We start from the raw sequence: 18105 nt of genomic DNA on the forward strand, positions 1-18105 counted from the left end.
CACCTTTAGCTAGTCTCCGTTTATTCCGTAGCTTTTATTTCGAGTTACTAACACTTAGCAACCGAACCGGTATCTAATACCCTGGTGCTACTAGGAGTACTAGTAAAGTACACATCAACACAATGTATATCCAATATACTTCTATCGACCTTGCCAGCCTTCTTATCTACCAAGTATCTAGGGTAATTCTGCTCCAGTGGCTGTTCCCTTTATTACAGAAGCACTTAGTCTCGGGTTTGGGTTCAACCTTGGGTTTCTTCACTAGAGCAGCAGCTGATTTGCCGTTTCATGAAGTATCCCTTCTTGCCCTTGCCCTTCTTAGAAACTAGGTTCACTAACCATCAACAATTGATGCTCCTTCTTGATTTCTACTTTCGCGGTGTCAAACATCGCGGATATCTCAAGGATCATCATATATGTCCCTGATTATGCTATAGTTCATCACGAAGCTCTAGCAGCTTGGTGGTAATGACTTCGGAGAAACATCACTATCTCATCTGGAAGATCAACTCCCACTTGATTGAAATGACTGTTGTACTCAGACAATCTGAGCACAAGCTCAACAATTGAGCTTTTCTCCTTAGTTTGCAGGTTAAGAAAATCGTCGGAGGTCTTATACCTCTTGACGTGGGCACGAGCCTGAAATTCCAATTTCAGCCCTCAAAACATCTCATATGTTTTGCGATGTTTCAAAACGTCTTTGGTGCCTCAACTCTAAACCGTTTAACTGAACTATCATGTATTTATCAAAACGTGTATGTCAGATGTTTGCAACATCCACAGACAACGTTCGAGGTTCAGCACACTGAGCGGTGCATTAAGGACATAAGCCCTCTAAGAAGCAATGAGGACAATCCTCAGTCTACGAACCTAGTCCGCATAATTGCTACTATCAACTTTCAACTAATTTTTTTCTCTAGAACATATCTAAACAGTAGAACTAAAGCGCGAGTTACGACATAATTTGCAAAATCCTTTTGACTATGTTCAGGATAATTAAGTTCATCTTATGAACTCCCACTTAGGTCGACATCCCTCTAGTCATCTAAGTGATTACATGATCCGAGTGAACTAGGCCGTGTCCGATCATCACGTGAGACGGACTAGTCAACGTCGGTGAACATCTTCATGTTGATCGTATCTACTATACAACTCATGCTCGACCTTTCGGTCTTCTGTGTTCCGAGGCCATGTCTATGCACATGCTAGGCTCGTCAAGTCAACCTAAGTGTTTGCGCAGTGTCTGTAAATCTGGCTTCTTACACCCGTTGTATGTGAACGTAAGGATCTATCACACCCGATCATCACGGCGTGCTTCGAAACGACGAACTGTAGCAACGGTGCACAGTTAGGGGAGAACACTTCTTGAAATTTTAATGAGGGATCATCTTATTTACTACCGTCGTTCTAAGCAAATAAGATGTATAAACATGATAAACATCACATGCAATCAAATAGTGACATGATATGGCCAATATCATATTGCTCCTTTTGATCTCCATCTTCGGGGCTCCATGATCATCATCGTCACCGGCATGACACCATGATCTCCATCATCGTGTCTTCATTGAAGTTGTCTCGTCATCTATTACTTCTACTACTACAGCTAACGGTTAGCAATAAAGTAAAGTAATTACATGACGTTTATGTTGACACGCAGGTCATAAATAAATTAAGACAACTCCTATGGCTCCTGCCGGTTGTCATACTCATCGACATGCAAGTCGTGATTCCTATTACAAGAACATGATCAATCTCATACATCACATATATCATTCATCACATCCTTTGGCCATATCACATCACATAGCATACCCTGCAAAAACAAGTTAGACGTCCTCTAATTGTTGTTTGCATGTTTTACGTGGCTGCTATGGGTTTCTAGCAAGAACGTTTCTTACCTACGCAAAACCACAACGTGATATGCCAATTGCTATTTACCCTTCATAAGGACCCTTTTCATCGAATCCGATCCGACTAAAGTGGAGAGACAGACACCCGCCAGCCACCTTATGCAACTAGTGCATTTGTCGGTGGAACCGGTCTCACGTAAGAGTACGTGTAAGGTTGGTCCGGGCCGCTTCATCCCACGATGCCGCCGAATCAAGATAAGACTAGTAACGGCAAGCATATTGAACAAAATCAACGCCCACAACTACTTTGTGTTCTACTCGTGCATAGAATACGCATAGACCTAGCTCATGATGCCACTGTTGGGGAACGTAGCAGAAATTCAAAATTTTCCTACGTGTCACCAAGATCAATCTATGGAGTCATCTAGCAACGAGGGAGGAGTGCATCTACATACCCTTGTAGATCGCGCGCGGAAGCGTTCAAGAGAACGGGGTTGATGGAGTCGTACTCGTCGTGATTCAAATCACCGATGATCCTAGCGCCGAACGGACGGCACCTCCGCGTTCAACACACGTACGGAACGGAGACGTCTCCCATGCCTTGATCCAGCAAGGAGGAGGGAGAGGTTGATGGAGATCCAGCAGCACGACGGCGTGGTGGAAGTAGCGGGATTCCAACAGGGCTTCGCTAAGCGCTGCGGGAGGAGGAGATGTGTCACGGGAGGGAGAGGGAGGCGCCAGGCCTTAGATTGGTTTGCTCCTCCTTTTCCCCACTATATATAGGGCCAAGGGAGAGGGGGAGGCGCAGCCCTTGCCCCTTCCTCCAAGGAAGGGTGCGGCCAAGGGTGGGGAGGAGTCCATCCTCCCCAAGGCACCTCGGAGGTGCCTTCCCCTTTTAGGACTCTCCCCTTTTTCTCTTCTCTTGGCGCATGGGCCTCTTGGGGCTGGTGCCCTTGGCCCATATAGGCCAAGGCACACCCCCTACAGCCCATGTGGCCCCCCGGGGCAGGTGGCCCCACCCGGTGGACCCCCGGGACCCTTCCGGTGGTCCCGGTACAATACCGGTGACCCCGAAACTTGTCCCGATGGCCGAAATAGCACTTCCTATATATAATTCTTTACCTCCGGACCATTCCGGAACTCCTCGTGACGTCCGGGATCTCATCCGGGACTCCGAACAACTTTCGGGTTACCGCATACTAATATCTCTATAACCCTAGCGTCACCGAACCTTAAGTGTGTAGACCCTACGGGTTCGGGAGACATGCAGACATGACCGAGATGACTCTCCGGTCAATAACCAACAGCGGGATATGGATACCCATGTTGGCTCCCACATGTTCCACGATGATCTCATCGGATGAACCACGATGTCAAGGACTTAATCAATCCCGTATACAATTCCCTTTGTCTAGCGGTATTGTACTTGCCCGAGATTCGATCGTCGGTATCCCTATACCTTGTTCAATCTCGTTACCGGCAAGTCTCTTTACTCGTTCCGTAACACATCATCCCGTGATCAACTCCTTGGTCACATTGTGCACATATGATGATGTCCTACCGAGTGGGCCCAGAGATACCTCTCCGTTTACACGGAGTGACAAATCCCAGTCTCGATTCGTGCCAACCCAACAGACACTTTCGGAGATACCTGTAGTGTACCTTTATAGCCACCCAGTTACGTTGTGACGTTTGGCACACCCAAAGCATTCCTACGGTATCCGGGAGTTGCACAATCTCATGGTCTAAGGAAATGATACTTGACATTAGAAAAGCTTTAGCATACGAACTACACGATCTTTGTGCTAGGCTTAGGATTGGGTCTTGTCCATCACATCATTCTCCTAATGATGTGATCCCGTTATCAATGACATCCAATGTCCATGGTCAGGAAACCGTAACCATCTATTGATCAACGAGCTAGTCAACTAGAGGCTTACTAGGGACATGGTGTTGTCTATGTATCCACACATGTATCTGAGTTTCCTATCAATACAATTCTAGCATGGATAATAAACGATTATCATGAACAAGGAAATATAATAATAACTAATTTATTATTGCCTCTAGGGCATATTTCCAACACTTCTAGCTCCTTAGGGGGGTTGTTTCCTCTTTACAGGTGTGTTAACAGGGTTTTTATGTGGTCATATGGAGTTTTATTAGGTAGAGAAAGTACCTTGTGATTTTTCTAATTTTGGACATATATCAAGTCTCACCAAGACATCTTCATTACAACACTCAGCTTATCCAAGACATCTTCATTACATTCTAGACAGGATAGAAGCCTACTTTGTTTAGAAACAGAGTCAGAATTTGAAAAGGAAAACCCTTAAGCCAAACATACAACAAGCATTGACAACATAAGTGGAGACACTAATTTTCTCTGACTTGTGGAGGCTCTAATCCTCAGGGATCATGGCTAAAATAATTTTCCATGCCTGATTAGTGATTATCTGAATTAGTTTGTAAACTGTAGAGGTTGGTTAGGCTCTGGTTAAAAAATAAAAACAATAATAGAAGTTTTGTATTTTCTAAGTAAAAAACCCCACATATGCACCAGGATGTGATCTGTCAGAACCAAAGTATACCTAGCTCTGCATTAGTTGTTTTGTGCTTCAAGTGTCCCAGTCAAGGACAAACTGAGTTGGTTGCAAAATATTATGTGGTCAATGTGGATTTACTATTTCTGGTGATTAGTTCTGAAACTGGTAAATAAGTTAACATGCGTAAGTGAGACTTGGCATTTTAAAGCTTAGGGTCTTCAACTTCAACCATGAATTGGATGATAATGTTATTTTGCCTTCTTAACAGAATGGTGTCATAATCAGAACAAAGCTGCTGCAAATGCATACCTTTTTTACAAGTGCATCTGCACCTTCTGATCCATTTAGAGTTATCATAAATATATTTCCAAGGTTTTTTTTCATTTCACTGTAGAGTCTTTGCTTCGACTCAATGCACATTCATCAGTCATAAGAGATAAATACTTAGTAAGTCAAGGCACCAGAATTTGATTCATGCCTCTTTTGAGAAGTATGTCTATTGATTCAAAATTGATGATCATCTTGGTCTATGTCGGTGAGCTTGTGTTATGCACTTCTGTGTTTGACAAGTAATGACTTGCAAAGATGATGATCATCTTGCTAGTTTGCTGGGTTTTGTCTCCGACCATTGTATCGTGATGAATTTGTAGGTACCCCGAGAGGCCCTTGAGTTTGCCGGAATGTCGATTAACTTCCGTTCCGACAAATTCGGGTACTCCATGTGTCCTATTTTCAGCAAAGGTCATGCTGAAATTTTCCGTGAATTTTAGCATGACTTTGCTAAAAATAGGACATATGGGGTACTTGCGACTAATGCATGGGCCGGGGTATCTTAGTACTTAATTAAGTAGGATCAACTGCCCCTTTATTCTTGATGCATTAAACCATAGGTTTTAGGGTGCCTCGGTGTCGATAAGAACCTAAATGATGAAAGCTTAGGCTTTTAGGGTGCCTCGGCGTCGACAAACCCTAAATGATAAAACCTTGGCTTTTAGGGTGCCTCGGTGTCGATAAGAACCTAAATGATGAAAGCTTAGGCTTTTAGGGTGCCTCGGCGTCGACAAACCCTAAATGATAAAAGCTTAGCTTTTAGGATGCCTCGGTGTCGACAAACCCTAAATGATGTAGTTTTGAATTATGAACGTAGGATATGTCGTCATCGGACGACGAAAGTCTCCCGGGGGAGTGCGACTGGTGCCACGACGATCGAGGTCTGTGCGACATGCCTCACCTGGACGATGATCGGCGCTTCAGCATTAAGCTCGAGGAGACCTTCGAAGTTGAAACGGTACACAACGACAAGTGTTATTTTCATAATTAAGCATGACTTCAACTATTTCAACGTGTAATTTTCATCTTTTACAATTCGAGTATAGCTTATCCCATGCCATGCAAGACGCTATGTCTTGGAGAGGATGGATTTTGAAGACCATGAAATTTCTGAAACAAAGAAAATTCACCTAAGGACTCATCACGATGTGGACTTTGAAGTAAATCTATATAATTCTGAGAGCGTAACCCATTTTGGTTGCAAAAATTGGGAAGCATTTTGCAAGATGTATGGTTTTGATGAGGGTATGCTTATCACCATGGATCTTGGTAATCCTGACATCAACCAAGACAATATGGACATTTGGGTCCTTGTTGATACGCCTCCAGTTCTACCGCTATGTGAGTTTCTCAAACATAGTTATTAGCTAATTTATATTGTTTATTTCAAAATAGTTGACAGCTTATTTCCATTGACAGCTTATTTTTATTGTTCAAAGAATGTGCGGGAGATGGTAGACAAAACCCACTACACCGATGGCTCCGAATTAACAACTTACAAGGAGAAAAATCATCTGGTCGGATTTTGTACTGACATTGAGAATTACAATATCCACAATCAAACTCCTCAACATTATGGTAAATACGTGCCACTAGTGCATGTGTTCAACTACGGTAACTACCATGGAGATACCCTGGTAAGATTTTTACTATTACGACATCCGTGCATCTTTTGCATACTTCTAAAACTAGTACATCATTGCTAACTATGAAGTTATTACTATGTTTTTCAACAGATAATCCCAGAGAATTGTGTGCCTCATTTGATGTATAAGAAAGGTAGTCTTAATGTTTTGAACATACAGCCAGGTCATCCTACGAATCTCAACTGTCCATACGAGATTTCTAAAAGAAGTGGAGACATGAAAATCAAAGGATGGAAAAAATGTATGGACAGTCGTAAGGAGGTTCTTGGAAGCAAAAGGAAGCGAAGCGCAAGAATTGGAGACAGGATGTTCTCCATTCTCCATAATGGAGAGTCAGGGTCTATATTGTTTTATGCTATTTTAGCTTAAATAGGGTATTTAGGTCCTGCCTAATACTGATGATCATGTGCTAAGAACAATTAAGTAGGGTTGGTTCGATGACTATCAAGATGATGATCGTATGACTTGTTATTAATAACGAGTAGAAGTTGTATGATGATGATTAGTAGGACTTGTTAGGATTAGTATTACTTCCGACAAACTTGCTACTCGCGGTCTCGAGACTTATAATGTTCTATCTTTGTTCGGTCTTTTGAATTCAGAGACTAGATGATGAATTGTATTCGGAGACTAATCTTCTATTGTATTCGATGAATCTGCTGTTGCTGTGTGCTACTGTCTATATTCTGTCAAATAATATATTTTGTAACCTGTGCAAAAATCAGAAAAGTAAAAAAAAATAAAACCTAATATTCATACTAATGGCGCAAGCGCATCACCAAACAGTGCGCCATTAGTATGCCAAGTATACTAATGGCGCATCCATCCGCAGTGCGCCATTAGTGTGCCAAAGCACATGGTTAAATATGGCCCCTGGGAGGCATACTAATGGCGCATGGTGTTATATACTAATGGCGCACTGGGTGGTGCGCCATTAGTATACCAGATACTAATGGCGCACCAGTGGTGCGCCATTAGTAATAAATACTAGTGGCATGATACTAATGGCACACCAGTGATGCGCCATTAGTAGGCAAAATTGGTGCGCCATTAGTAGGCCTTTTCCTAGTAGTGTGTACCACAACTGATGTGTGTATTGAACACTTATCTGGCAAAGAGGGTACAAGAGTGATCCAGGAGTGGACCACTGGACAGCGGTCAAAATTATCCATAGGTTCCTTAAAGAGGACTAAGGAAATGTTTCTCGATTATGGAGGTGATAAAGAGTTCGTCGTAAATAGTTACGTCGATGTAAGCTTTGACACTAATCTAGATGACTCTAAGTCTCAATCTAGATACATATTGAACGTGGGAGCAATTAGCTAGAGTAGCTCCATGCAGAGCATTCTATATATAGAAATTTGCAAAATACATACGGATCTGAATGTGACAGATCCGTTGACTAAACTTCTCTCACAAGCAAAACATGATCACATCTTATTACTCTTTGGGTGTTAATCACATGGTGATGTGAACTAGATTATTGACTCTAGTAAACCCTTTTGGTGTTGGTCACTCATGACCCACAAGTATAGGGGATCTATTGTAGTCCTTTCGATAAGTAAGAGTGTCGAACCCAACGAGGAGCAGAAGGAAATGATAAGCGGTTTCAGCAAGGTATTCTCTGCAAGTACTGAAATAAGTGGTAAACAGATAGTTTTGTGATAGATAAATTGTAACGAGCAACAAGTAACAAAAGTAAATAAAGTGCAGCAAGGTGGCCCAATCCTTTTTGTAGCAAAGGACAAGCCGGAACAAACTCTTATAATAGAAAAGCGCTCCCGAGGACACATGGGAATATCGTCAAGCTAGTTTTCATCACGTTCATATGATTCGCGTTCGATACTTTGATAATTTGATATGTGGGTGGACCGGTGCTTGGGTGCTGTTCTTACTTGAACAAGCATCCCACTTATGATTAACCTCTATTGCAAGCATCCGCAACTACAACAAAAGTATTAAGGTAAACCTAACCATAGCATGAAACATATGGATCCAAATCAGCCCCTTACGAAGCAACACATAAACTAGGGTTTAAGCTTCTGTCACTCTAGCAACCCATCATCTACTTATTACTTCCCAATGCCTTCCTCTAGGCCCAAATAATGGTGAAGTGTTATGTAGTCGACGTTCACATAACACCACTAGAGGCTAGACAACATACATCTTATCAAAATATCAAACGAATACCAAATTCACATGACTACTAATAGCAAGACTTCTCCCTTGTCCTCAGGAACAAACGTAATTACTCACAAAGCATATTCATGTTCATAATCAGAGGGGTAATAATATGCATATAGGATCTGAACATATGATCTTCCACCAAATAAACCAACTAGCATCAACTACAAGGAGTAATCAACACTACTAGCAACCTACTAGCACCAATCCCGGACTTTGAGACAAGAATTGGATACAAGAGATGAACTAGGGTTTGGAGATGAGATGGTGCTGGTGAAGATGTTGATGGAGATTGCCCTCTCCCGATGAGAGGAGCGTTGGTGATGACGATGGTGATGATTTCCCCCTCCGGGAGGGAAGTATCCCCGGCAGAACAGCTCTGCCGGAGCTCTAGATTGGATCCGCCAAGGTTCCGCCTCGTGGCGGCGGAGTCTCGTCCCGAAAGGTTCCTTCTCTTTTTTCTCATCAAAAGACTTCATATAGGAGAAGATGGACGTCGGAGAGCCACCAGGGGGCCCACGAGGTAGGGGGCGCGCCCTAGGGGCGCGCCCCCACCCTCGTGAGCAGGGTGTGGGCCCCCTGGCCTTCATCTTTGGCGAGGATTTTTCTTTATTTATTTTAAGATGTTCCGTGGAGTTTCAGGACTTTTGGAGTTGCGCAGAATAGGTCTCTAATATTTGCTCCTTTTCCAGCCCAGAATTCTAGCTGCCGGCATTCTCCCTCTTATGTAAACCTTGTAAAATAAGAGAGAATAGCCATAAGTATTGTGACATAAAGTGAAATAACAGTCCCATAATGCAATAAATATCGATATAAAAGCATGATGCAAAATGGACGTATCAACTCCCCCAAGCTTAGACCTCGCTTGTCCTCAAGCGAAAAGCCGATAACAATAAATATGTCCTCATGTTTAGAGGTAGAGGCGTCGATAAAAATAAAATACGGACATGAAGGCATCATGATTATTCTCATAACAGCAACATATATAGATTTTGTCATATGATTACTTATGTTCAAGTGATGATCTATTCACAATGCAAAAGTATAAATCATAAACCTTATTGGGCTCCGACAAACTATAATCTCAGTCATTGAAGCAATTGCAATTTATCATAACATCGGAAAGAGTCTATGTCAGAGCTAAAAAGCAAGTCCACATACTCAACTATCATTTAGTCCTCCATAATTGCTAACACTCACGCAATACTTGTGGTTACGGAGTTTTAATCGGACACAGAGAAAGATAGGGGCTTATAGTTTTGCCCCACAACCTTTTACCTCAAGGGTAATGTCAACAATAATGGTTCATGCTCCCCTACATCCAATTAGATATATATATATATATATCATGTTCTTTCCAACATGCTAAGCTTGCCAAAGGATAAAATGAAAAAGAAAAGGTGAAGATCACCATGACTCTTGCATAAGGTAGAAGATAATAATAAAGGATAGGCCCTTCGCAGAGGGAAGCAGAGGTTGCCATGCGCTTTTATGGTTGGATGCATAAAATCTCAATGCGAAAGAACGTCACTTTATATTGCCCCTTGTGATATGAACCTTTATTATGCAGTCCGTCGCTTTTATTACTTCCACATCACAAGATCGTATAAAGCTTATTTCTCCCACACCAATCAATCATACATATTTAGAGCAATTTTTATTGCTTTGCACCGATGACAACTTACTTGAAGGATCTTACTCAATCCATAGGTAGATATGGTGGACTCTCATGGCAAAACTGGTTTAAGGGTATTTGGAAGCACAAGTAGTATTTCTACTTGGTGCTGAGAATTTGGCTAGCATGAGGGGGAAAGGCAAGCTCAACAAGTTAGAGGATCCATGACAACATACTTTATCTCAGATATAAGAAATACATAACTCATTACGTTGTCTTCCTTGTCCAACATCAACTCTTTAGCATGTCATATTTTAATGAGTGCTCCCAATCATAAAAGATGTCAATGATAATATATCTATATGTGAAAACCTCTCTTTCCTTATTACTTCCTATTAATTGCAACAATGACCAAAGCTATGTCTGCCAACTCCCAACAACTTTTAATCATCATACTCTTTCTATGTGAAGTCATTACTCTCAATAAGATCAATATGAACTTTTTGTTTCTTTTTATTCTTTTTCTCTTTTCTTTTATTCACCCAAGATCATGGCAAAATAATCAAGCCCTTGACTCAACACTAATCTTTATTATATATAGCTCACGGACTCGATTACATAGAGAGATCATAAAGCAAAACTCAAAACTAGATCATGCCATAAACTTTATTCTACTAGATCAAGATACTACTAATAGGATCGAACTAAGAAAAACGGTAAAGATAGGAGTTGTGATTGTGATACGATACCGGGGCACCTCCCCCAAGCTTGGCAGTTGCCAAGGGGAGTGCCCATACCCATGTGATTATATCTCCTTCTTTGTTGGTGAAGAAGGTGGTGGTGATGTTGATGATGCAGGCTTGTCGTCCATCTTCCAAGGCATAGTTCTCCATCATAGAAAGATGATCGAGTCTCCGGGATCCTCAAATCTGCAGCCAAACTCATCCTTTTGAATCTATATTCATACTCACAGTTTTGGTTTTGCAGGTCATAGATTTGGGCTTGGAGGTGCTCGATCTTCTCATGAAGCTTGAAGATAGTCTCCCCGATGTTGTCAGCATCCAACTTGTGGTTGCTAGTGAACTCCGCGATCATCATGTGGTTAGAGTTGAGTCCACGTTCCACCATCCCTTGGCACTTGAAAACTTGTTGCTCCACTGCTTCGAGCCTCGTCTCCATGCTTCCGGTCCCCTTTGGTCCCTCTTCATCGCGGATGTGCAGCAACCCATCACGCAACTCAATGGTTTGAGGGTGTCGCAGCACCTCCGCGAGGTAAGGGTTGATGACCTTCTCGAAGAACTTGTCCTTGGAGGCGCTTGGGGCCGTCATGATAACCTAGATCTGTCAGAAAAACAGCTCGAAACAAGAACAGAGGAGTTTGCGTGATACGGGAGTCAAAACCTTCGGGAGGTTATATAATGAATTTTTACCGACCAAAATACGTACGTGCAAGAAAACGGAGTCCGGAAGGCACACGAGGTGCTCACGAGGTAGGGGGCGCGCCCAGGGTAGGGCGCGCCCACCACCCTCGTGGGGCCCTCGTGTCCTTCCCGGACTGCTACTTATTTTTCTATTTTTCTAAATATTCCAAAACAGAGAAATATTGCCTTAAAATTGTTTTGGAGTCGGTTTACTTACCGTACCACATACCTATTCCTTTTCGGAGTCTGAAACGTTCCGGAAAGTGTCCCTTATGTATTCCTCCGGGGTTACGGTTTCAATAATATTGGTTTCAACATTTATGGGATTACCTGAGATATAATGTTTGATTCTTTGACCGTTTACCACCTTCGGATTTGTGCCTTCGAAGTTGTTGATTTTTATGGCACCAGAACGATAGACCTCCTCGATAACATAGGGGCCTTCCCATTTAGAGAGAAGTTTTCCTGCAAAAAATCTTAAACGAGAGTTGTATAGCAATACATAATCACCTACATTAAACTCACGCTTTTGTATCCTTTTGTCATGCCATCTTTTAACTTTTTCTTTAAACAACTTGGCATTTTCATAAGCTTGGGTTCTCCATTCATCAAGTGAGCTAATATCAAATAACCTCTTCTCACCGGCAAGTTTAAAATCATAGTTGAGTCTTTAATAGCCCAATATGCCTTATGTTCTAGTTCGAGAGGTAAGTGACATGCTTTTCCATAAACCATTTTATACGGAGACATACCCATAGGATTTTTGTATGCAGTTCTATATGCCCATAATGCATCATCAAGTTTCTTAGACCAATTCTTTCTAGACCTATTAACAGTCTTTTGCAAAATTAATTTGAGCTCTCTATTGCTCAACTCTACTTGACCACTAGACTGTGGGTGATAAGGAGATGCAATTCTATGATTAACATCATATTTAGCAAGCATTTTACGGAGCACCATGAATAAAGTGTGAACCACCATCAGTCATTAAATATCTAGGGACTCCAAACCTCGGAAAAATAACTTCTTTAAGCATTTTAATAGAAGTGTTATGATCAGCACTACTAGTTGGAATAGCTTCTACCCACTTAGTAACGTAATCAACAGCAACTAAAATATGTGTGTATCCATTAGAGGCAGGAAAAGGTCCCATATAATCAAAGCCCCAAACATCAAATGGTTCAATAACAAGTGAATAATTCATAGGCATTTCTTGACGTCTACTAATATTACCAATCTTTGACATTCATCACAAGATACAACAAACTTACGGGCATCCTTGAAGAGAGTAGGCCAATAAAAACTGGATTGCAATACCTTATGTGCAGTTCTATCTCCAACGTGGTGTCCTCCATAAGCTTCGGAGTGACACTTGCGTAGGATATATTCCTAGTCATGCTCAGGTACACAATGTCTAATAACACCATCTATTCCTTCTTTATAAAGATGTGGGTCATCCCAAAAGTAATGTCTCAAATCATAGAAAAACTTTTTCTTTTGCTGGTATGTGAAACTAGGTGGTATAAATTTAGCAACAATATAATTAGCATAATCAGCATACCTTGGAGCAGTAAGAGAATCATTTATGACACTTAATTGTTCATCAGGAAAGCTATCATCAATAGGTAGTGGGTCATCAAGAACATTCTCTAGCCTAGACAAGTTGTCTGCAACGGGGTTCTCAGCTCCCTTTCTATCAATAATATGCAAATCAAATTCTTGTAGCAAGAGAACCCATCTAATAAGTCTAGGTTTAGCATCTTTCTTTTCCATAAGATATTTAATAGCAGCATGATCAGTGTGGATAGTTACTTTAGAATCAACAATATAAGGTCTGAACTTATCACAAGCAAATACAACTGCTAAAAGCTCTTTTCAGTAGTAGCATAATTTCTTTGAGCATTGTCTAGAGTCTTACTAGCATAATGAATAACATTTAATTTCTTATCAACTCTTTGCCCTAGAACAACACCTACAGCATAATCACTAGCATCACACATAATTTCAAAGGGTAAATTCCAATCAGGTGGCTGAACAACAGGTGCAGAGACTAATGCTTTCTTAAGTATTTCAAATGCTTCTACACAATCATCATCAAAGACAAATGGTATATCTTTTTGCAATAAATTAGTCAGAGGCCGAGAAATTTTTGAGAAGTCCTTAATGAACCTCCTGTAAAATCCGGCGTGACCAAGGAAACTTCTTATACCTTTGATGTCCTTGGGACATGGCATCTTTTCAATAGCATCAACCTTGGCTTTATCAACTTCAATACCTCTTTCAGAAACTTTGTGCCCCAAGACAATACCTTCATTAACCATAAAGTGGCACTTTTCCCAATTCAAGACAAGATTAGTTTCTTCACATCTCTGCAAAACTCGATCAAGATTGCTCAAGCAATCATCAAAAGAGGAACCATAGACGGAAAAGTCGTCCATGAAAACCTCACAAATCTTTTCACAAAAGTCAGAGAATATAGCCATCATGCATCTTTGAAAGGTAGCAGGTGCATTACATAAACCAAAAGGCATACGTCTATAAGCAAAAGTACCAAAAGGGCATGTAAAAGTAGTCTTTGATTGATCTCTAGCCGACACAGGTATTTGAGAGAAACCAGAATAACCATCTAGAAAGCAATAGTGTGTATGTTTGCATAATCTTTCTAGCATTTGATCAATAAAAGGTAAGGGGTAATGATCTTTCTTAGTAGCTTTATTTAATTTGCGGAAATCAATTACCATCCTATAACCTGTGATAATTCTTTGTGGAATCAATTCATCTTTATCATTAGGAACAACAGTAATACCTCCCTTCTTAGGGACACAATGGACAGGACTTACCCACTCGACTATCAGCAACGGGATAAATTATACCTGCCTCCAGAAGCTTGAGTATTTCTTTTCTTACCACTTCTTTCATTTTAGGATTCAGACGTCGTTGAGGATCACGAACTGGTTTGGCATCTGCTTCCAAATTTATTTTATGTTGACATAGAGTGGGACTAATGCCCTTAAGATCATCAAGAGTATATCCAATAGCAGCACGATGCTTCTTCAGAGTTTTCAATAATCTTTCTTCTTCATGCTCTGAAAGGTTAGCACTAATAATAACAGGATATATCTTCTTTTCATCAAGATAAGCATATTTAAGATTATCAGGCAAATGTTTAAGCTCAAACACGGGATCACCCTTGGGTGGAGGAGGATCCCCTAAAATTTCAACAGGCAAATTGTGTTGCAGAATAGGTTCCTGTTTAAAGAATACTTCATCTATTTCCCTTCTTTCATTCATGAACATATCATTTTCATGGTCTAGCAAATAGTGTTCTAAAGGATCACTAGGAGGTACGGCAATAGAAGCAAGACCAATAATTTCATCCTTACTAGGTAATTCTTCCTCACGATGTTGTTTACTAAATTTAGAGAAATTAAACTCATGAACCATATCATCCAAGCCAATAGTAACAACATTCTTTTCAATCTATCTTAGCATTAACAGTGTTCAAGAAGGGTCTACCAAATATAATGGGACAAAAGCTATCTTGTGGGGAACCAAGAACAAGAAAATCAACAGGATATTTAGTTTTCCCACACAAGACTTCAACATCTCTAACAATTCCCATTGGTGAAATAGTATCTCTATTAGCAAGTTTAATTGTGACATCAATATCTTCTAACTCAACAGGTGCAATGTCATGCATAATTTCATTGTATAAGTCAATAGGTATTGCACTAGCACTAGCACCCATATCACATAAGCCATGATAACAATTATCTCCTATTTTAACAGAAATAACAGGCATACCTACCACAGGTCTAGGTTTATCTGTATCACGGGGTTTAGCAATTCTAGCAGTTTCATCACAGAAATAAATAACATGCCCATCTATATTATCATACAAGAGATCTTTAACAATAGCAATATTAGGTTACTTTAACTTGCTCAGGAGGTGTATAAGTTTCTAATATTGCTTTTACGAACAACAGTTGAAGCTTTAGCATGATCCTTTACTCTAACAGGGAAAGGTGGTTTCTCAACATAAGAAGTAGGAACAATAGGATCATTATAAGTGACAGTCTTTTCTTCAACTTTAATAGGTGCAGCTACTTTTACTTCTATGGGAGGATGATATTTAAACCACTTCTCCTTAGGGAGATCAACATAAGTAGCAAAAGATTCACAGAAAGAAGCTACTATCTCAGAGTCAAGTCCATATTTAGTGCTAAACTTACGGAAAATATCGGTGTCCATAAAAGATTTAACACAATCAAACTTAGGTGTCATACCTGACTCCTTACCTTCGTCGAGGTCCCAATCTTCAGAGTTGCGTTTAATTCTATCCAATAAATTCCATCTGAATTCAATAGTCTTCATCATAAAAGAGCCAGCACAAGAAGTATCGAGCATGGTGCGATTGTTATTCAGAAAGCCGAGCATAAAAACTTTGCATAATTATTTCTCTCGAGCTCATGATTGGGGCATGAATATAACATTGATTTAAGCCTCCCCCAAGCTTGAGCGATGCTTTCTCCTTCGCGAGGCCAGAAATTATATATATAATTGCAATCACGATGAACAAGATGCATAGGGTAATACTTTTGATGAAATTCCAACTTCAATCTTTTATAGTCCCATGATCTCATATCATCACATAGCCTATACCATATCAATGCGTCTCCCTTCAAAGATAAAGGGAAGACCTTCTTCTTAGCAACATCATCGGGTATACCTGCAAGCTTAAATAATCCACAAACTTCATCCACATATATTAAGTGCTCATCAGGATGCTTTGTTCCATCTCCTGTAAAAGGGTTAGCTAGCAGTTTTTCCATCATACCCGAAGGAAATTCAAAAGGAGTTTCATTTTCAATAGGTTCAGTAGGTTGAGGAGCAACTCTTTGCTCTACTGGACGGGGTGAAGATACCCCGAACAAGCCCCTCAGAGAATTACTTTCCATAGTAACAAGTGACAGTAAATTTCAGCACACTATATAAATTTTTCCTTACCAAATTCCACCTACCAAAGGCGCTACACTCCCCGGCAACGGCGCCAGAAAAGAGTCTTGATGACCCACAAGTATAGGGGATCTATCGTAGTCCTTTCGATAAGTAAGAGTGTCGAACCCAACGAGGAGCAGAAGGAAATGATAAGCGGTTTTCAGCAAGGTATTCTCTGCAAGTACTGAAATAAGTGGTAACAGATAGTTTTGTGATAAGATAAATTGTAACGAGCAACAAGTAACAAAAGTAAATAAAGTGCAGCAAGGTGGCCCAATCCTTTTTGTAGCAAAGGACAAGCCGGAACAAACTCTTATAATAGGAAAAGCGCTCCCGAGGACACATGGGAATATCGTCAAGCTAGTTTTCATCACGTTCATATGATTCGCGTTCGATACTTTGATAATTTGATATGTGGGTGGACCGGTGCTTGGGTGCTGTTCTTACTTGAACAAGCATCCCACTTATGATTAACCTCTATTGCAAGCATCCGCAACTACAACAAAAGTATTAAGGTAAACCTAACCATAGCATGAAACATGTGGATCCAAATCAGCCCCTTACGAAGCAACGCATAAACTAGGGTTTAAGCTTCTGTCACTCTAGCAACCCATCATCTACTTATTACTTCCCAATGCCTTCCTCTAGGCCCAAATAATGGTGAAGTGTTATGTAGTCGACGTTCACATAACACCACTAGAGGCTAGACAACATACATCTTATCAAAATATCAAACGAATACCAAATTCACATGACTACTAATAGCAAGACTTCTCCCTTGTCCTCAGGAACAAACGTAATTACTCACAAAGCATATTCATGTTCATAATCAGAGGGGTAATAATATGCATATAGGATCTGAACATATGATCTTCCACCAAATAAACCAACTAGCATCAACTACAAGGAGTAATCAACACTACTAGCAACCTACTAGCACCAATCCCGGACTTTGAGACAAGAATTGGATACAAGAGATGAACTAGGGTTTGGAGATGAGATGGTGCTGGTGAAGATGTTGATGGAGATTGCCCTCTCCCGATGAGAGGAGCGTTGGTGATGACGATGGTGATGATTTCCCCCTCCGGGAGGGAAGTATCCCCGGCAGAACAGCTCTGCCGGAGCTCTAGATTGGATCCGCCAAGGTTCCGCCTCGTGGCGGCGGAGTCTCGTCCCGAAAAGTTCCTCTCTTTTTTTTCTCATCGAAAGACTTCATATAGGAGAAGATGGACGTCGGAGAGCCACCAGGGGGCCCACGAGGTAGGGGGCGCCCTAGGGGGCGCCCCCACCCTCGTGAGCAGGGTGTGGGCCCCCTGGCCTTCATCTTTGGCGAGGATTTTTCTTTATTTATTTTAAGATGTTCCGTGGAGTTTCAGGACTTTTGGAGTTGCGCAGAATAGGTCTCTAATATTTGCTCCTTTTCCAGCCCAGAATTCCAGCTGCCGGCATTCTCCCTCTTCATGTAAACCTTGTAAAATAAGAGAGAATAGCCATAAGTATTGTATCTCTCTC

The sequence above is a fragment of the Triticum urartu genome, chromosome 5, assembly GCF_003073215.2.
Source record: "Triticum urartu cultivar G1812 chromosome 5, Tu2.1, whole genome shotgun sequence".
Lineage (NCBI taxonomy): Eukaryota > Viridiplantae > Streptophyta > Magnoliopsida > Poales > Poaceae > Triticum > Triticum urartu.